Source organism: Etheostoma spectabile, unplaced genomic scaffold (assembly GCF_008692095.1).
Source record: "Etheostoma spectabile isolate EspeVRDwgs_2016 unplaced genomic scaffold, UIUC_Espe_1.0 scaffold00003857, whole genome shotgun sequence".
Classification (NCBI taxonomy): Eukaryota; Metazoa; Chordata; class Actinopteri; order Perciformes; family Percidae; genus Etheostoma; species Etheostoma spectabile.
Genome location: NW_022603083.1, coordinates 72,512 through 93,622, shown reverse-complemented (window position 1 = coordinate 93,622; position 21,111 = coordinate 72,512). Strand labels below are relative to the sequence as shown.

At 41.1% G+C, this 21,111-nt stretch overlaps 8 non-coding genes and 1 pseudogene across 8 annotated transcripts; 6 read left to right on the top strand and 3 right to left on the bottom strand.

The window, feature by feature from the left end:
• Positions 1–1,163: 1,163 nt before the first annotated feature.
• On the bottom strand, positions 1,164–1,235 carry trnag-ucc (transfer RNA glycine (anticodon UCC)). Its single transcript has one exon. It is a non-coding gene; the product is annotated as a tRNA-Gly (tRNA).
• Positions 1,236–1,929: 694 nt separating this feature from the next.
• On the top strand, positions 1,930–2,001 carry trnan-guu (transfer RNA asparagine (anticodon GUU)). Its single transcript has one exon. It is a non-coding gene; the product is annotated as a tRNA-Asn (tRNA).
• A 1,983-nt stretch (positions 2,002–3,984) lies between these two features.
• trnae-uuc (transfer RNA glutamic acid (anticodon UUC)) lies at positions 3,985–4,056 on the bottom strand. The gene has a single exon. It is a non-coding gene; the product is annotated as a tRNA-Glu (tRNA).
• A 3,804-nt stretch (positions 4,057–7,860) lies between these two features.
• Positions 7,861–8,065, bottom strand: LOC116676850 (uncharacterized; annotated as a pseudogene).
• Positions 8,066–10,977: 2,912 nt separating this feature from the next.
• Positions 10,978–11,049, top strand: trnac-gca (transfer RNA cysteine (anticodon GCA)). Its single transcript has one exon. It is a non-coding gene; the product is annotated as a tRNA-Cys (tRNA).
• Positions 11,050–14,319: 3,270 nt separating this feature from the next.
• trnal-cag (transfer RNA leucine (anticodon CAG)) lies at positions 14,320–14,402 on the top strand. Its single transcript has one exon. It is a non-coding gene; the product is annotated as a tRNA-Leu (tRNA).
• A 938-nt stretch (positions 14,403–15,340) lies between these two features.
• trnae-uuc (transfer RNA glutamic acid (anticodon UUC)) lies at positions 15,341–15,412 on the top strand. The gene has a single exon. It is a non-coding gene; the product is annotated as a tRNA-Glu (tRNA).
• Positions 15,413–16,808: 1,396 nt separating this feature from the next.
• On the top strand, positions 16,809–16,880 carry trnae-uuc (transfer RNA glutamic acid (anticodon UUC)). The gene has a single exon. It is a non-coding gene; the product is annotated as a tRNA-Glu (tRNA).
• Positions 16,881–19,625: 2,745 nt separating this feature from the next.
• trnay-gua (transfer RNA tyrosine (anticodon GUA)) lies at positions 19,626–19,713 on the top strand. Its single transcript is given in 2 exon segments — positions 19,626–19,662; positions 19,678–19,713. It is a non-coding gene; the product is annotated as a tRNA-Tyr (tRNA).
• The last annotated feature ends 1,398 nt before the right edge of the window (positions 19,714–21,111 follow it).

The following is a 21,111-nucleotide window of genomic DNA, read 5'->3' as shown; positions in this document are numbered from 1 at the left end:
CCAGATCTCCCACACCAAAGACATTTCATAAAATGGCTGGTGATACTGGGACAGTTGTAACGGGGCGTTACAACTGTCCCAGTATCACCAGCCATGTTTTCATCTCATGTCAGCTAGCTTAAATACTAGTTTGACACTTGTTAGCCATTTCTATTTTTAGCTTACAAACAGTGATTCTAATAATACTTGTTTGAATTCATAGACATTTGATCTTATAACGGCATCCAAAAAGTAAATCACAAAGAAAAGGTACTTTTTTACCTCAAAAACAATCTTTTGTTGATAACTCCTTCAGGAAGTTTCAAATGTAGCACCCTTGTTGGGAATGGAGGAAACGAGCTGAGCACGAGCACAGTGAGTGTCATCACTCTAGAGTGTTTCTGATTGGAGGAATTCAAGGTGTTACAACCGTCCCCTGTTACAACTGTCCTGGTCTCCCCTACTTTGTATCATCAGTAAGGCTATTTCCAGTCTGTTGATATTTAACAAAGTATCTGTTGCTGCTACTGTCTGAAGTGAAGTCTCTACAATGCTCATACCTGCCGCAACACTCATAAAACTGGAGCATAATACAGAAACAAAACATAAACGTACAAGCACATAAATACAGTAAAATAGAAACTGTAAAACATGTACTGTTAAAGTGCTTGTTGTGCTGATATAAATCATGGTCAAAAACTGGCACACCTGTTGCATTTCTGCTGGACAACCAAACGTTCACTGCAAATCTTGTAACACATTGGATGAAAAAGTTGCTTCCAGAACTTGAGATAACACAATATTGTTCATGAAGGCACAACTGTGATGTGTCATGGGTTTGCTACCACTTTTAAAGAATGCTTTTTGTTATCAGCAGGGTTCAAACCTGCTCAGGGAGACCCCATGGATCTCAAGTCCATCACCTTAACCACTGGTCACAACAATCTGAATAGCTGTGCCATATCTGTTTTGCACAAATGTTCATAACTTTTCATTGGTTAGTAGTAGTTAACAGGCAAAGTGCTGCCTGTGTCTGTGGATCCTCGTGGAAGCAGCTTGATTGATTGATATGCTCCCTTATTTGTACCATAACAGAGATCTAATATTTTATCAAATTGGGTTGGGCGAGTAACCTTTCTGGCTAATCTTCACAAATAAGCAAGTAACCACACAATGAAAACTACTGCGATGGCTGGGAATCGAACCCAGGTCAACTGCTTGGAAGGCAGCTATGCTCACCACTATACCACCATCACTGGACAATACAATACTCACTGAAAATCTTGTAACACATCTGGGCATTGACACTCAAAATGTGCTCTATCACTGAGCTACAGCCCGTGAAGATTTTCTGATTTTTTTGAATTTTGTGAGATCACGGAATTAGAGAAGAAACCTGGGTGGAATATGTAATGTTAATGTTGTGTATGGCTTCAAAAGCTGGTGTTGGCTGAAAATCAAACCTGGGCAAAATGCTTGCACTGCTATTGTATAAATCAAAGTTAAAAAGTAATATCACTTTTCTGAATAAGAGCTCTTCTAGCTGCCAAGCAAACACTAGCAACACTTTGAAAGGTTCCGTGGTGTAATGGTTAGCACTCTGGGCTCTGAATCCAGCGATCTGAGTTCAAATCTCAGTGGAACCTGTTTTTAAGCCACAGCAAAGGTGAAAAAGATCAACCTTTCAACTTTCCACATCTAGTTTAAAGTGAGCTTACAGGTTCAAAATGGAGCTGAACACGGAGGAGGATTCCTCCCTAACGGCCGCTCTGCTCTGCTCTGCTCCGGGCCCGCTGTCCGGTAATAGTTAAAGCAGATAAAAACCTAAAGAACACTCAAAAGCTTCAAGATAAAACTTACATAAGAAGCTTCTTCACGTTCAAGAGAAGGCCTGTTTCCAGCCAGACTATGAAGTGATTCATGATATCCTTGTTGTTAACATGTAGCCAGTCCCATATGGTCTAGCGGTTAGGATTCCTGGTTGTTACCCAGGTGGCCCGGGTTCAACTCCCGGTATGGAAATTGTCATCAAGCCGATGAAGGTCTGCAGCAAGATCTGTAAGATTTATTAATGAGAGTTGTATGTACCCTATCCCCGATATGCATTTCCCCATACCTAGCTCATATAATGATAATAAATAGACATAATATATGTCTCACTGATCAAACATTGTAAAACTTTAACCAGACATGGTGGTGGAGAATAGGTGAAATCCTGAATGCCAGACCGCACTTCTCTCTGTGTTTTATCAACAAGTGATGTATGTATTTATGTGCCCTGTTCCTGGCATATCTATGGATGTATTCATAAAATCCCTGTTATTATTCAACGTGTCAGTCCCATATGGTCTAGCAGTCTGGATTCTGCCTTAATAACCTTTACACACATTCTTAAGGAGTCCTCTGGAGACTACAATCAGTAGATCTTTCAGTTAGTTTGATTTTACATTCATCTGGCCTAAGTGGTGTCCAAAAGGTCTTGTTTGCTGCTCTTAAAGACTTCTAATAGTAAGGAAAACCCTGGTTTTCACCCAGGTGGCCCTGGTTCAACTCCCGGTATGGGAATTGGTATTTAGCTGGTGAAAGTCTGCAGAAAGATCTGTACAATCTCAGACATTGGTCCGGTATTAAATCAGAGCTGTAGTTACTGTAGTTGTGGGTTTGTGGTGTTGTGCGTATTTTTTTAGTTTTACACACATGAGTGCCTTTTTATGTGTGTGACATGTTAGTTATGGTTCTAATAGTAGATACTGGTTCTGTAACATAATTTTATGTAATGTTTTTGCCTGTTATGTTCGATTTATCAGCAATAAAGACAGATTTTTGTTAACAAAATGTTTTTGTGAACATCAATGACATTCAAAACGGTGATAACTAAAACAGATATACAACACACCATGCAGACATGTGTATACAGATTGCAAACAGACCTAAGTACTACACAGATAAGAACATCTGCCTTTGCACCACCAAGTGAACCTAAATACTATAAAATATATAAATATATACATGCATATGCCACTGTTGTCCAAACCACACAATCAACAGACAGAGACGGCATCTTGGAAGTTTGTGATTAATACTGAATGGTGATTTAACCAAGTGGTGTCCCATTTCAAAGGAGTATGTTTTCACCCCTACCCCTTACCCCTTGGTTTCAAGGGCCAAGGGGTTGGGGTAAGACAAAGAAATGGGATTCAGCCTAAATCCTGTCCACTTCCGGGTTTGGCCCCACCAGATACAGATACAGATAATTCATATGGTTAACAGATACAGATACAGCTGTACTTGCTCATCTTCATTAAACACTTCTTGAGTTAATCTTCCACTTTTTTGCCTTTTTACGTACGTAACTACAGCTCTGATTTAATACCGGACCAATGTCAGAGATCGTACAGATCTTTCTGCAGACTTTCACCAGCTAAATACCAATTCCCATACCGGGAGTTGAACCAGGGCCACCTGGGTGAGAACCAGGGTTTTCCTTACTATTAGAAGTCTTTAAAAGCAGAAACCAAGACCTTTTGGACACCACTTAGGCCAAATGAATGTAAAATCAAACTAACTGAAAGCTTTCTCAGATCTACTGATTGTAGTTTACAGAGGACTCCTTAAGAATGTGTTTAAAGGTTATTTAGGCAGAATCCAGAATGCTAGACCATATGGGACTGACACGTTGAATAATAACAGTGATTTTATGAAAACATAGATATGCCAAGAACAGGGCACATAAATATATACAGGGCACATAAATACATACATCACTTGTTGATTAAACACTGCAAGAAGTGCGGTTTGGCAGTCAGGATTCAGGTTTTCACCTATTCTCCACCACCATGTCTAGTTAAAGTTTTACAGTGTTTGATCATTGAGACATATATTATGTCTATTGAGTATCATTACATGAGTTAGGTTGGGGGATATGCCTATCAGGGCATAGGGTTAACACAGCTCTCATTTAGATCTTACAGGTCTTGCTGCAGACTTTCGTCGGCTTGATAACAATTCCCATACCGGGAGTTGAACACGGGTCACCTGAGTGAAAACCAGGAATCCTAACCGCTAGACCATATGGGACTGGCATGTTAATATCAGTGATTTCATGACTCAATTCATAGTCTGGCTGGAAACAGGCCTTCTCTTGAACATGAAGAAGCTTCTTAAAAAAGTTTTATCTTGAAGCTTTTGAGTGATCTTTAGGTTTTTATCTGCTTTAACTATTACCGGACAGTGGGGGCACGGAGCAGAGCAGAGCGGCCGTTAGGGAGGAATCCTCCTCCGTGATCAGCTCCATTTTGAACCTAAGCTTACTTTAAACTAGATGTGGAAAGTTGAAAGGTTGATCTTTTTCACCTGTGCTGTGGCTTAAAAACAGGTTCCACTGACATTCGAACTCAGATTGCTGGATTCAGAGTCCAGAGCGCTAACCATTACACCATGGAACCTTTCAAAGTGTTGCTAGTGTTTGCTTGCCAGTTTCTTTCATAATAGCCACATGTGTGATATTGAAGGCACACAAAAATCACAACAGATCAGAGAGTATTTTGGGGATGTAGCTCAGTGGTAGAGCGCATGCTTTTGCATGTATGAGGCCCCGGGTTCAATCCCTGGCATCTCCAACAAATGTTGTCCTGACTAGCAAAGAGCCAGAAGAGCTCTTATTCTGAAAATGGAAATAATGCAGCAGGAATTACAAAACAATAAAGTGGATGTTTAATTTAACAAGTGTCTACCAACTCTGCACTTTACCCATGTCCTGCTTTACTCAACAATTGAGAAGGATTTGAGCATTTTTGTATAGCACAGTGTTGTGGGTTGTAGTGACCTCCTTGTGTTTATGGTAATTAATGCAAAAATCAGTCTCAATGACCAGATGTGTTGCAAGATTTGCAGTCAACATTGCATTGTCCAGGGATGGTGGTATAGTGGTGAGCATAGCTGCCATTCCAAGCAGTTGACCTGGGTTTTATTCCCAGCCATCGCAGTAGTTTTCATTGTGTGGTTACTTGCTTTATTGTCAAGATTAGCCAGAAAGGTTACTCGCCCAACCGGATTTGATGGCACAAATAAGGGACCAAATCAATGTTACAAGCTGCCTCCATGAGGATCCACAGACACAGGCAGGAACAAGGATTGCCCTTTGCCCGTGTCTGGTAACCACAACCAATTGAAAAGTTTATGAACAGAGCAGAAAGCAGCAGAAAGGCAACAGGTGTGTTACTTTTCAACTATGATTTATATCGTAGCAGTTCAATCATTTTGCCCAGGTTTGAGTTCCAGCCACAGCAGTTCCATTTACAGGTTTTGAAGCCATGTACAACATTAACATTACATATTTTACCCAGGTTTCTTCCTTTATTCAGTGATATTACAATATCCTTGTGGGAGTCATCCCAAAGCATTAATAAAGATAAGTGTAAGTCGATCTCAGAAAACAGTCAAAAAAATCTGAAAACCTCCACACCTCAGTGAAGAGGAGTCGCTTTTTGCTTGCAGGTTTTGTCTATCGAGTTCCACCTCCATCTTCTGAATGTTTTCTTGTGTCTGACTCCTCCCTCGGTCAGTCTGCCTCTTTCTCTGTTCCTCCAACAATGCTTTCTTAAGTTTCTGTTTCCCTTTTACCGGCTCAGTCAGGACGATCCTTTGAAAAACACCAAAAGAAATCCATCGCTACCTTGTTAGCAAGACCTGATCACGCTACACTTCCTGACGCTGAGTCGGCATGCTGACTGAGGGGGGGGGTTTCAGCTCACAGGTGCTCACTGTCGCTGGGGGGAGCGAGACAACCACCATTCAACTCATTCCAATGACTCCGAAGCTGTTCTGTTGGGTAAATTAAGCTAAAAATAAATGCATAGTTGTATAAGTTCTGATGTTTATTTCTTCCCAGTGTGACTCCCAGGACATATGAGAAGGGTTTTAGAGGAGACTGGCTCAGCTCGTACTGTTCTGTGTGTGATATCAATACATATCTGGAAGATTCATGTTCCCCTTAAGGTCCTACAACCATTTTTAACATTCAAGTGATCTCAGTGCAGCACAAGTATTCTAATGCCCAGTTTGTTCAGAAAGAAAGGATGTTGATATCTTGACTGGAGACACCAGGGTTGATGTTTTACAAGCTTTTATAGAAAATAGAAGCAGACGGACAATGAGCTATAAAAATGACCTTAAGTCTCAGAGGGTTAAATAATAGGAAGTTGCTGAACACACACACAGTTACTGGAGTTAGAGGAAATGACATCCCAAACGGTGCATACTTGTGTGTACTGCTCTTGTGCAAAGACATCCATTTTTTTTTTTGTTGATTAGATTAGATTCAACTTTATTGTTATTGTGCAGAGTACAAGTACAAAGACAACGAAATGCAGTTTGTGTCAAACCAGAAAAGTGCAATGTGATATGCAAAGTACAGACAGTGGTGCATAGGCAGGACAAGAAATATATATTAGTTCTATTTTTAGTTTTTTTTACTGTTTATTAGCATTTTTTCAAGAACAATGTTCAGTCCGATTGTGCGTTGGCCCGGCCGTTGGCTAGTTAGCTAACGGTAGCTTCCATGCTACATAAATAAGCCAGACAGAGTTGTCCCTCATCTGGTGATAGAACCCTGATTCCCCCCCGTCCTGTTGGCTCAGAGCTCCACAGACTCAGTCCACAGGTACTAATTAGTTTGAGAGGTTGTCATCACTGAGTTGTGGTTGTGATGGAAAATGAACCAGAATTTTAAATAAAGTACACGAGTAAATGTTGCACTACACGCTTACAGCTGTCATTCTGTTCATGGAAATATCAATCTACACATTTGTGAATATTTTTTCTGGGACTTCACATTCAGAATATTCTGTGACTATTTTCTACAAGTGCAAATTACAAATTCAGATTTTTTTTACAAGCTCTCGTGTTTTTTTCCCCCATTGTGTGACATCAAATTAAGATCACACGTGTGTGAATATTTTTGCAAGTGCAAATATAGTTTTTTACAAGTGCAAATTTAAACATATAAGTTCAGATTTTTTTGTTCTGCAAGCTCTCACCTTTTGCCCCATGTTTCCCTTCATATGAGTCAGAGCCAGCAGCACTAAGGAAGAGCAGCCTCTCCTACGGCGAGTGGTGGCGACCCACGGGGAAACGTTGGTTTCCCAGTCAGTTCCAGTAGTACAGGTGAGAAAGTGGTGGATAAAACGAGGACTGTGTGTCGGCGTTGTTGGTACGTGAGTGGAAATACATCCAGCATGCTAACGCATTATCCAACGCCATCACCCAGACATGCCAATCACTGGAACGAGACAAAAAAAAACTGTCCAACGTCTCCTCCCTACAGTGGTTAGCCAGCCTTTAGATCAAAATACAAATAGGGCCAAAAAATCACTGAATCAATCAGGATTTCCACATCACCTTCAATGCCCCGTATCCACTCATAGAGTAACCTGGCTTCAAGTATTTGCTGTATGTACTCAAACCTCGTTACAACATGCCATCCCGTCCACCGGGACTTCAGCGTACCGTTCCACCCCTTTAATACATGTCAATCAAGCTGAGCCTGTAAAGGCCACACAGTCTGATTAGTCAAGTGGAAACACCTGTGGGAGTGGAACATGGATGTGTAGAGATGGGCTTTAAAACAATACACCTTTTTGACATGTCAAAGTAGTAAAAGCAAAGGTAGAAATAGAAATGAATTATGGCTTATCTCAGTTTATATTTTTACACTGGACATAAGGTATTACAAAGTCAAGAAAGTAGGTGTTAACCCTTTCAAGTAACTTTGTCCACCATGGACTAAGCATACTTCAAGACTGATTGTAACTTCAGTTAATAAAAAAAGCTCAGCATGTTTTATTAGCTTAACTCATATTAGTTTTATACATATCTGCTACTACCACTACTACCCTCAATGCTTCTTAAAGAAGTAAAGAACAATCATCAATGACAGAGAGCATATGAAGTGAATCATTACTCTCTGTCAGCTTCTCATTCAGAAAGGAATATCACAACTCATCATCATGGTCAGCGAGACCAAACACTTTAGAAACACATTCCTCAAGTCAGAAACTCTAGAAATGATCCCTGAAAGTATAGTCTTGGTTAGACTGGGGGGGAAACAGCATCTCATTCACTGCAGAGTGATTGTCACTCAGGGTTCAGAGGGACAGAAGCTAATCGTTACGTGCTCCAGATGACTCTGAGGTGAGAAAATCTATTTAGATCTTTAAGAAGACCGATATGTAGATTGAATTAGATTTTCAGTCACTGTTGTCTCAATACTTCAGTGTCAGCCTACTTATTCTCTACAATAAATGCTCAAGTCCTTTCTTTGCATTAATACTGGTTCTTAACATGCTTCCACTGGCTCAGATTATGGAAAACAACAAAATAAGTTACCATAGTTATGCGGAAAACACACTAATTTACCTAACCTTATTGCCAGGGGACTATAGTCCAATACAACAACTGACTAAGGGCATTGAACAAATTAACGGCTGGATGTGCCAGAACTTTCTGAAATTAAATGAAGGAAAAACTGAGGTGGTTGTTTTTGGAGCAAAAGAGGAACGATTAAAAGTCTGCACTCAGCTTCAAAACAACAATGTTAAAAACAACAGACAAAGCCAGAAATCTTGGTGTAGTCATGGACTCAGACCTGAATTTTAACAGCCACATTAAGACAATTACAAAGTCAGCCTATTATCACCTTAAGAATATATCAAGGATTAAAGGACTTATGTGTCAACAGGATTCGAAAAGTCCTCACTAAGACCAAGAGACTGGATCACATCACTCCAGTTCTGAAGTCTTTACACTGGCTTCCTGTGTCTCAAAGAGTTGATTTCAAAGTACTTTTGCTAGTTTATAAATCACTCAATGGTTTAGGTCCAAAAATACATTTCAATTCAATTCAATTCAATTCAATTAAGTTTTATTTATAGTATGAATTCATAACAAGAGTTATCTCAAGACACTATACAGATAGACCACACTCCAGAATTTACAAGAACCCAACAGTTCTAGTAGTTTCCTCCAGAGCAAGCAACGGTGCGACAGTGGCGAGGAAAAACTTCCTTTTAGGCAGAAACCTCGGTCAGACCCAGGCTCTTGGTAGGCGGTGTCTGACGGGCCGGTTGGGGTTAGAGTGAAGAGTGGCAATAACAAAAATAGAAAAAATTAGTAGTTTGTAGCAGTTCTTTGTAGTAGTTCATGGCATAGCAGGGCGCTGTGCGGCATTACAAGGCACAGCAGGACGTAGCAGGACATAGCAGGACGTAGCAGGACGTAGCAGGACGTAGCAGGACGTAACAGGACGTAGCAGGACGTAGCAGGATGTAGCAGGACGTTGCAGGACGTAGCAGGACGTAGCAGGGCACTGCAGTGTAGCAGTTGAACATGGCATCACAGAACATGGAGCGGGACCATGGCGACAGCTGCTACCCTGATTTTGGAGCCTCTCTGATCCAAGGGAACATGCTGGGGAAAAAAGAACATAAGGACTCCGGGGAATGACTCCCCAGAGCTAGGTTAGTAACAAGCATTTCTGGGACATGGATGCACATAAATGAAAAGATGGAAAGATAGAGGAGAGAGGAGCTCAGTGTATCAAAATAAATCCCCAGCTGTCTAAAATTATTACAGCAAAACCAAGAGAGACAGGGTAAAGAGAGGAGCCTGGTCGGGCTAGAACTCTCCCCAACCGGATCGGGCTGTATGCCAAGTCTCCCTTTAGTTCTATTATATTCTTGATTATATGATAGATAAATCTGAAAACTATGTGACTAACTACTACTCCCTAACAATATTCGATTCTATGCCCTAACTAGTGTATCAAAATAAGTCCCAAGCTGTCTAAAACTATTATTACAACAAAACCAAGATAGACAAGGTAAAGAGAGCTCCAGCCCGGCCGGGCCAGAACTCCCCCCAACCGGATCGGGCTGTATGCCAAGTCTCCCTTTAGTTATATTATATGATAGATAAATCTGAAAACTATGTGACTAACTACTACTCCCTAACAATATTCGATTCTATGCCCTAACTATAAGCTTTATCAAAAAGGAAAGTCTTAAGCCTACTCTTAAATGTGGAGACGGTGTCTGCCACCCGGACCCAAACTGGAACCTGGTTCCACAGGAGAGGAGCCTGATAGCTGAACGCTCTGGCTCCCGTTCTACTTTTAGAGACTCTAGGAACCACCAGTAACCCTGCATTCTGGGAGCGTAGTTCTCTCCTAGGGTTGTAAGGTACTATAAGCTCTTTAAGATAAGATGGAGCCTGACCATGAAGAGCTTTGTAGGTGAGAAGAAGGATTTTAAATTCTATTCTGGATTTTACAGGAAGCCAGAATAGAATTTAAAACTACTACTGCTACTATTATTATTAATAGTTCTATTACCTTTACCGCTGCCATAATTACCACCGGCCATCTTTTCATTCCATTCTCTGTCTGTCTGTCAGTCTCTCTCTCTCTCTCTCACCCTCTCCCCCAACTGGTTGTGTCAGATGACTGCCCACCATGAGCCAGTTTTAGTCTGAGGTTTCTGCCTGTTAAAAAGACATTTTTCCTAATATATGTAACAACAAATGCATGCTCTTTTGGGATTTGTTGGGTTTCTGTCATTTACACAGTGTGGTCTAGATCTTCACTATATGGAAACTGCCCTGAGATAACTTCAGTTAGGATTTCACTGTCTGGTATGGAGTTTGTGTAGTTGAGCAAAATTGAACTAGGGCAGAAACATGGTCCACATAATTACAAGTACGCAGACACTTTGAGCAATGCAGGATCCTTGTGTGGACCACGTTTCTGTGCTTAGTGACGACATCTATTGTAATTAACATAAATTCAGTTGGGCCTTTATAGAAGATTACACTGTTTTCTTTCTTTTAACTCTCTTTCATACAATAGATGAGATTTGGATACTTTCTCAGACTGTGAAGGTAACCACATGGTGGAGGCCCAGCCATTGTTTTGCTGCACCGTAAGCATATTCAACATAGAGTATGTGGGGTATAGTTCAGTGGTAGAGCATTTGACTGCAGATCAAGAGGTCCCCAGTTCAAATCTGGGTGCCCCCTGCAAGGATGTGTGTAGGCTATCATTTTTCTCTCTCACCCTCTCCCCCAACTGGGAGAGAATCATACCCCTGGACCAACGAGCCATGTAAAAACAATATAATAGAAATTTTCCATCAAGTAAATGTGATCAGTCAGTGACTCGAAAGGCAATTGTTAAGTATTTTGTTTGGCATGTAGTGTTTTTATGGCTCCACTGCCAGATTGAGCTTTCTGACTATAGGTTTCTTCAGCTTCAGGTTTGTTTTTAACTTCGGTTTGTAGTACTTACATACTTAGTAACCAGTAGGTTTCTGGTGAATGTGGGTTTCAGACATGCTGCTTGGTTTAAATGCAACTCCTGTTGCATCTCTGCCATCGGAGATTTTTTTTTTTTGACAGTCAGCTGCCCCCCCAGCCCCCCACCCCCTCTCTTTCTTTCTCTCTCTCTCTGTCTCTCTCTTACTCACACACACACACACTCCCACACACACACACACACACACACACACACACACACACACACAATCACACATACCAGGGGCCTGTTGCACGAAAGTAGAATAAAGATATCCAGGATAAGTGAAAAAGCGCAGCTTGACTTAGTCTGATCTGCTCATCGCGGCTTAATCGGTTGCACGTTTGCCGAGCCAGGATGAACAGGTGAAGCTATGTCAAGCCAGGTGTAGATAGCTGGGATAAGTGCACGTTCACGGCTTTCTCAAATAGACCACGTTATCGATCACAGATTTACTGATGCAGAGATGAGAAGACGCATGCGCCAAATGTTTCACCCAATGAGCAGCAGCTTCTAATGGACAGTAACGAGGAGGGGAAGAATATGCAAAAAGGGAAATACGGCTCTTATCAAACGGAGAAAAAAAGCCCAACATAGCGGACCCTACTGAATGTGTGGGGGTTTAAAAATATCTACTTTGCCTCAAAAGAGAGCAGAGGGAACTAATGTTCCTCGGGAAATGGACCCTACGGACTTTAGGCTTAATTTCAAACCCTTATTCACAACGTGAGAAGATGTTTTACAACCATGCACAAATCTATATAAGCTATATCTAATTCTTTGTACAATTAATGTTCATACAGAACAATCAGAAAGGGACAACAACTAGGAAAAAAAAGTAAATGACTTCAATACACGCTGTGAACATATATGTAAAACAATATTCATGTTTTTTTATTCTTCTGACAAGTGACCGCACCAAAATAAAAAGATTAAGAAGCATTGTGGTGTTCACAGTGTGATGAATGTAAACTACACTACACACGTGCTGTATATAGGCCACGTTATTAGTCCGGTGATGTGAGACTTATTGAGAAGGTTATGAAACCAATGTAAGCTATAACAAAAAACAATAGGCCCACATATTAAGGAGTAACACAAACTACCCTTCATTAGAGAAGGACAAGCAACAAGAAAATGAAATCATGAATGTATTGGTCTCTGACCAGTCTGCCATTATTATCATCTGGGAATATCGCTACATTAATATCATCACACTTAATCTCCGGAGCGTCCTGTAGAAACCTGAGGCTGAGACCACGGACGCTGCGCTGCTCATCTCTACTTTTACAGAGAGAGTGGACACTGACGCGACTCGCAAGTCTGCTGGCAGGCAATAGCCACCGGCCACCGGGCACCGGGCAGCAGCCACCGGGCACCGGGCACCGGGCACCGGGCAGCAGCCACCGGGCAGCGGCCGCACGCCAGGCAGCCTCGACATAGTACCGTCCCACCGGGAAAAGTCCCACTCCGCATCAGGGTGCCAGTGCAACCATTTCTAACATCTAAACAACTGTAGTAGGGTTTAAATCAAACTCGCGAAAACAAAAGTGACAAGTAGGCTAATGCATGTTAATAAAAATAAAGCAGAACACATGCAGAAGACAACGCAATAACTGTTAAACACGTTTATTTCGGATCAGAGCAGCAGCTGATTTGACACATGAGACTCCAGGATTAATCTTAGCCTGGCTGTTAGCCTGCTCTGGACCAGGCTAGCCGCAAAGAATAAATCTCCATGGTAACTTGGCTGGGCTTAATTCAATCTGGTTTCGTGCAACCGAGTCCAAGCTAAATTCATCCAGGATAACTTGAATATCCCGGCTTAATCCCTTATCCTAGTTTCGTGCAACAGGCCCCTGGTGTGGAATTAGAAAAAATAAAATAAGAACCAAAAACAAAGTTATTACTAGAATACACCAAGAAACAACAACACGAGCGCAAATGACTAGGAGCCAAGTTACCACAATAGTGCATGTAATGATCTGGCGCTGAAGAGGCGGTCAGCCCGGTTTATGTATTGCCGTGGGTGATGAGTGATGAAGAACAGCTGAGTGGATGACGGAACGTAGATGGAAAGCCACGCCTCTAGATCCCCTGGATCGCCCTCACGGCAAGACAGACAAGACACACAGAAGAAAGGGAAGACACGACACAGGTTGGGGAATGCAGCAGACCACAACACTTAGCCCTCGTGACAGGAAAAATGCACCAGATGACCTTCTATCCAAGCAGGGAGATGAGTACAGAGATTTGGGTGCTAGCAAGATGGATGTAGGTTGCCCATTGTTCATTTAGACTTACCAGCAACATTGTTATGATACAAACCTGCTTGAAAAACAGCCACAATTTTTTTTAGAGAATTACACATGGAACACAAGTGATTGGGAAGTTTTTGAAGCATTCAGGCATGCCAAATGGACAACTCATCTAGCAGAATGTGCAACTTTACACCTGAACAGGGACTTGAACCCTGGACCCTCAGATTAAAAGTCTGATGCTCTACCGACTGAGCTGCCCAGGCTTCTAAAACTGCCACCTGTGGAAAAAACAGTCTCCTGAACTACAAAATGAAGTAAGTGGTCACTGTGTCCAAACCCTTGTTATAGAAGTTATATATCATAACTTTAAAGATAATTGCAAATTGTTGACCCAATTTTCAGTTTATATCCCATCTGGCAGGGACATTTCTGGATTCAGGTGGACATTGTGGACAGAAACATTGGTGGATCTTGATTCCCACCATAGGATTTGACCTGTATTGCACATTCCCTTCACATCCCGTGCAATGTATTGCCATTGTCAAGCACATTGCCCCCCTGGTGACTTTCTTCCATGTCTCCATGAACACCCATATATTTGAGAAACAGTCAGACAGTTGAGAAACCTTCCCTTGTTAACTATGACATGGATGACTGAGAAACTATATCATGACATGTTTAATTTACTATATTATATTTTTTTAAACAGGTCCTACTGAAACATCTGTTGGCTCAGTCAGGATGGCCGAGCGGTCCAAGGCGCTGCGTTCAGGTCGCAGTCTCCACTGGAGGCGTGGGTTCAAATCCCACTTCTGACAACAATTGTTTTTTTTTTGGGAACTAATGTCTGAGATTGATATTTTTTTACACAGAAAGGTTTGGACACACATGTAAAGTTACTGACTGTGATTTAACTGAGGGATTTGGTGAAGTTATCTTTTGTTTTGTAAAACAATGGGTTGTGTACAAAACAGGAGAAAAGGGTTCTTTGTTGCATCCAGGTTGTTATGTATAACAGATAAAAAGCGCAAATTGACATCATTCCATCCAATACGGGCCAGACGGGGTTGACAGATAGATTTTTAAATCCTCACAGATAAACAGTCATCGTAGCTGTTTGCAGGATTTCCGCAAAGTTTACCGAGATTAACCTGGGCCGTATAGTGGCGATAATACAAAAAGAGAGAAGTACTTCCACTTGTTGTTACCTGTCGTTGCTATGGGTAACAAGCGTTCACAGTCCCATGTGTCCTTAGGGGCCCGTAGTGAATGAAATGGTAAAACATTTGGCCCTGGATGCACAGCCATATGAATGCCTGCCATATTGAACGACAAAATGTCCTGAAAAAAAGTTCTTTAACTCTATCTCCCCCAACTCTTTTTTTTGTTTCTTGTTATATCTCGGCAAGAAGTATCATGATTTTGGGTCGTCTGTCCATCTCTACATCAGAATCAGATATTCTTTATTGATCCCTAAAGGGAAACACTGGAAAAGACCGTTCATTCGAGCAGGATTTGAACCAGCGACCTAACGATTTCAGCTTTACGCCTCTACAGTCCTCCGCTCTACCAAGTGAGCTATCGAAGGGAGCTACCACATACACACACACACTTTCCATTCTTGTGAATGTGATAACACAGGATCCCCTGGAGGGAATTTCTGAATCATCAGGGGCTGTAGCTCAATGATAGAGTGCACTTCCAGTCTCAACGCCCAGATGTATTACAAGATTTGAAGTAAAGATTGTATTGCCCAGCGATGGTGGTATAGTGGTGAGCATAGCTGCCTTTCAAGCAGTTGACCTGGGTTCGATTCCCAGCCATCGCAGTAGCTTTCTTTGAGTGATGTTACTTTCTTTTTTTTTACAAGAAGTCAGCAGAAGGGTTACTTGCGCCAACCTGGTTTGATAAAACATTAGATCTCTTTGGGCTGCGTGATTATGACCAAAATGATTGATCAATATGGAGATCACGATTAATTATCACAATTATTTGTTGATTTTCTACTCTACGTCGTTTAGCTTTGGAACCCCCCTTTCTCCACAGCTTTCAACTGACAGATATGGGTGGGGGAGTGGTCACTGTGTCCAACCCTTTCTGTGTGATTCAGGTGGACATTGTGGACAGAAACATCGGTGGATCTTGATTCCCACCATAGGATTTGGCCTGTATTGCACATTCCCTTCATATCCCGTGCAATGTATTGCCATTGTCAAGCACATTGCCACCCTGGTGACTTTCTTCCATGTCTCCATGTCTCCATATATTTGGGCTGACAGTTGAGAAACCTTCCCTTGTTAACTATGACATGGATGACTGAGAACCTCCTATATCATGACACGTTTGATTTACTTTATTATAATTTTTGAGATGGGTCCTACGAAGCATTTATTATATCAGTCAGGATGGCCGAGCGTTCCAAGGCGCTGCGTTCAGGTGGCAGTCTCCACTGGAGGCGTGGGTTCAAATCCTATTTCTGATAGCTACTCTTTTTCTGAGACATGATATTTCCTATGATATTGGGAATAAAGAACTTAGCAGTTCTTTGTATTTAAGTATTTAACAGCGTTTTGTGAGCATCTTTATTGTCAACACATGTAAAGTTACCACGTGTTTGTACACAGTAGACATATCTACTGCTGTATTCACTGTCAATGGCGAGTCCTTTAAAACCTGTTCTTGACTTGCTTTTTCCCACATCCTCTGAATGCTTTGCTTACTAAATGACTTAAGTTGGCCTATAATTGTTGCTTTTTCATCTTTGTTGTGATTGTTGTGTGCCTTTAACATCACGCATGTGGATATTATGAAAGAAACTGACTAGCAAACCCTTGCAACACTTCAAAAGGTTCCATGGTGTAATGGTTAGCACTCTGGACTCTGAATCCAGCAATCTGAGTTCAAATCTCGGTGGAACCTGTTTTTAAGCCACAGCACAGGTGAAAAAGATCAACCTTTCAACTTTCCACATCTAGTTTAAAGTGAGCTTACAGGTTCAAAATGGAGCTGAACACGGAGGAGGATTCCTCCCTAACGGCCGTTCTGCTCTGCTCCGTGCCCCCGCTGTCCGGTAATAGTTAAAGCAGATAAAAACCTAAAGAACACTCAAAAGCTTCAAGATAAAACTTACTTAAGAAGCTTCTTCATTCAGGTTCAAGCGAAGGCCTGTTTCCAGCCAGACTATGAATTGATTCATGTAATCCTTGTTATTGATGTGTAGTCAGTCCCATATGGTCTAGCGGTCAGGATTCCTGGTTTTCACCCAGGTGGCCCGGGTTCAACTCCCGGTATGGGAATCGGTATCTAGCTGATGAAGGTCTGCAGCAAGATCTGTGTCATTGGTTCTGTATTAAATGAGATCTGTATTAACCCAATACCCTGATATGCATTTCCCCAAACCTAACTCATGTAATGACAATAAATAGTCATAATGTATATCTCTATGGTGAAACTTTAACTAGACATGGTGGTGGAGAAAAGGTGAAAACTTGAATTCTGACTACCAGACTTCTTGCAGTGTTTTATCAACAAGTGATGTATGTATTTATGTGCCCTGTTCCTGGCATATCTATGGATGTATTCATAAAATCACTGTTATTAATTAACGTGTCAGTCCTATATGGTCTAGCAGTCTGGATTCTGCCTAAATAACCTTTACAGACATTCTTAAGGAGTCCTCTGGAGACTACAATCAGTACATCTGAGAAAGCTTTCAGTTAGTTTGATTTTACATTCATTTGGCCTAAGTGGTGCCCAAAAGGTCTTGGTTGCTGCTCTTAAAGACTTCTAATAGTAAGGAAAACCCTGGTTTTCACCCAGGTGGCCCTGGTTCAACTCCCGGTATGGGAATTGGTATTTAGCTGGTGAAAGTCTGCAGAAAGATCTGTACGATCTCTGACATTGGTCCTGTATTAAATCAGAGCTGTAGTTATGTACGTAAAAAGGCAAAAATGTGGAAGATTAACTCAGGAAGTGTTTAATAAAGATGAGCAAGTACAGCTGTATCTGTATCTGTTAACCATATGAATTATCTGTATCTGTATCTGGCGGGGCCAAACCCGGAAGTGGACAGGATTTAGGCTGAATCCCATTTCTTTGTCTTACCCATACCCCTTGCCCCTTGCCCCTACCCCTTGGCCCTTAAAACCAAGGGGTAAGGGGTAGGGGTGAAAACATACCCCTATGAAATGGGACACCACTTGGTTACATCACCATGCAGTATTGATCACAAACTTCCAAGATGGCGTCTCTGTCTGTTGGTTGTGTGGGTTTTGACAACAGTGTCATATGCATGTATATATTTATATATTTTATAGTTATTTTAAGTTCACTTTGGTGGTGCAGAGGCAGATGTTCATATCTGTGTAGTACTTAGGTCTGTTTGCAATCTGTATACACATGTTTCATTTATACATCCATATACACCCTGTCTACAGGGTGTGTTGTATATCGGTTTCAGTTATCACCGTTTTGAATGTCATTGATGTTCACAAAAACATTTTGTTGACAAAAATCTGTCTTTATTGCTGATAAATTGAACATAACAGGCAAAAACATTACATAAAATTATGTTACAGAACCATTATCAACTATTAGAACCATAACTAACATGTCACACACATAAAAAGGCACTCATGTGTGTAAAACTAAAAAAATACACACAAGACCACAAACAAATTAACTACAGCTGTTCTGATATTCCAGACCAGTCTGGAGCCTGTTGGCCAGTAACCCCACCCTCACATATCATCAGTGTCCCATATCAAAACCAACAACAATATACAAGTGCATGAACAAGAATTAATTACAAATTATTACAATAACACAGTACCAATGCAATAATGAATGGGTACAACATGAACACATGATTTAAGAAACATCTGCTCGCTGTCAGCCCCAAAGTGGATCAGCTGTTGATTCCTCCTGTTTCTAGTAAGCTTGTGTCCTCCCTTGATTTTGTAATTCACTGTCTGTGGTTTCAAGGGTCATACACCCCTTTTCCCTTGTTCAAAAAGAGTATTGGGACAGCACTAGGTTTTGCGTGAACCCGCAAAACCAAGGGGAAGGGGTAAGATAGAGAAATGAGATTCAGCCCAAGACCTCCTGAACACAAACTAAGTGGTATGCCCCTTTTTAATACCTCAGAGTATCAGACAACACAACAAGCACTTTAAATGTACATGATTTACAGTTTCTACTTTCTATTCATCTATTTACAGTATTGTACTGTAGTATATTTATTGTTTTTGTGTTTATGCTGCGTTTTTATGGGTGTTAGATCAGGTTGAGTGCTGTAATTTCGTTTTTTATGGATGAAATAACCTAACATACCATTATGGACAACCAATGCATCTCTCAGCATTTATTTTCAGTCTGTGTTACAAGATTTGCAGTGATCGTTGTATTGTCCAGCAGAAAGGCACAGTAGTGTGTTACTTTCAACTATAATTTATACCATAGGTTTTGAAGCCATATACAACATTCCCATTACATGTTTTACCACAGTTTCTTCTTTTATTCAGTGATATTTATATCTCCTTGTGGGAGTCATCCCAAAAGGATTAATAAAGATAAGTTTAAGTATATCTCAGAAAACAATCCAAAAACAACTGAAAATCTTCCGGGGATGTAGCTCAGTGGTCTTTTATACCTCAGGCTATCAGACAGCCCAACAAGCACTTTAAATGTACATGTTTTACAGTTTCACTGTATTTATGTACTTGTACTGTATATGGCATCACACTCCAGTTTGTTATGTACCTGTACTGTAGTGCAGTATATTTATTTTGTAAAGCTCCAGTTTTTATGGGTGTTACAGCAGGTATGAGTACTGTAGTTTACATATTATGTGAAAATCAACTTGTCATGCAATTAAGTTCACTCTTCAGCAGGTGGAGACATTACACTTCAGACACTTTGTTAAACATGGATATAGACTTCATGCTGATACAAAGCAAAGGAAATAGCAGAGGATGGTTTCGATCCATCGACCTCTGGGTTTTGGACGCCGCACGCTTCCGTTGCGCATAATTTATTATCTCCCTTCGATAGCTCAGTTGGTAGAGCGGAGGACTGTAGAGGCATAAAGTTGAAATCCTTAGGTCGCTGGTTCAAATCCGGCTCGAAGGAGCAGTCTTTTCCAGAGTTTCCCTTCGGGGTTCTATAAAGTATTTCTGATTCTGATGTAGAGATGGACAGGCGGCCCAAAAGCATAATACTTCTTGCCGAGACATAACAAGAAACAAAAAAAAGAGGTGGGGGATGTAGAGTTATTTTCAGTAGGACCTGTCTCTGGGTCCTGAAAATTGGGTCAACAATTTGCAATTATCTTTAAAGTTTGATATATAACTTCTATAACAAAGGTTTGGACACAGTGACCACTTACTTCATTTTGTAGTTCAGGAGATTATTTTTTCCACAGGTGGCAGTTTTAGAAGCCTGGATAGCTCAGTCGTAGAGCATCAGACTTTTAATCTGAGGGTCCAGGGTTCAAGTCCCTGTTCAGTGTAAAGTTGCACATTCTGCTGCATGCCTGAAACACTCAGACACAGTCATATCATGTGTGTTCCATGCACAATTCTTTAAAAAGAATTGTGGCTGTTTTTTCAAGCAGGTTTTATCATAACAATGTTGCTGGTAAGTCTAAATGAACATAGGCAACCTACATCCATCTTGCTAGCACCCAAATCTCGTCCTCATCTCCCTGTCTGGATAGTATGTCCAAGGACATACCACATATGTTCTATAACCTTTTCATTGGTTTGCTACCACTCTTAATAATTTCCTTTTATTGTACAATCTCAAAATAACCAAAGAATTACAAATTACATTGTGCTATTGTTCAAACCACCTGAATGTCACTGTATTTTCAGCATCATTTTGTTTTTTGTTTTTAAACACCTGCCCCATGTGAGGGTTTGACCTCACAACCTTCAGATTATGAACTGACGGCTTGCCTACTGCGCCACGAGGCTATGAAAACTATTGCAATGGTTTGGGAAAATTTTGGAAACAGTGACATTTGGTCTTTAATCTCAATAAAAACATGTTTTCCGGAAACGTATGTACTCACTCAAAGGCTAGATTGACCCTAGATGCTTTGTCATTACCCATGAAAAGGCCAGACAAAAGACCGTGTGCAAAGGTTGAATGAAATTTCAAGAATATAACCACAACAAAAGAAATGATAATTCAATGATGGGGTGGTAGTCAGGTTAGTCAGTGGTGAGTGTGTGCGACCTTAACACAGCGCCTTGGACCGCTCGGCCATCCTGACTGCTCCAGCAGATTTTCAGTAGGACCTGTCTCAAAAATTATAAAATAGTAAATCAAACATGTCATGATATAGGAGGTTCTCAGTCATCCATGTCATAGTTAACAAGGGAAGGTTTCTCAACTGTCAGTCCAAATATATGGAGACATGGAGACATGGAAGAAAGTCACCAGGGTGGCAATGTGCTTGACAATGGCAATACATTGCATGGGATGTGGAGGCAATGTGCAATACAGGCTGAATCCTATGGTGGG